Genomic DNA, 339 nt, shown 5'->3' with positions numbered 1-339 from the left:
AGAGAGAGAGAGAGAGAGAGAGAGGGGCGCGGTAGTGGGTAGGTGAAGGACGGGAAAAAGAAAAAAATGAATAGAAAGAAAGACAGAAACACGCAGAGTGTAGCTGCAGCGGCGGGTGTTCCTCAGGTGTCAGGTGGTGTGTTTTGCTGGTGACACACATCTCATATGGTCGAGGAAAGACAGCTCTCTCTCTCTCTCTCTCTCTCTCTCTCTCTCTCTCTCTCTCTCTCTCTCTCTCTCTCTCTCTCTCTCTCTGACGTTTATGATGAGGTAGATATGACTGTAACAGCTCGGCCTCAATTTCACATAAAATAGCATCACACACTGGTATGAAACACT

This window comes from Scylla paramamosain, chromosome 48 (genome assembly GCF_035594125.1).
Source record: "Scylla paramamosain isolate STU-SP2022 chromosome 48, ASM3559412v1, whole genome shotgun sequence".
NCBI lineage: Eukaryota > Metazoa > Arthropoda > Malacostraca > Decapoda > Portunidae > Scylla > Scylla paramamosain.
Note: the sequence above shows the minus strand (reverse complement) of the source record.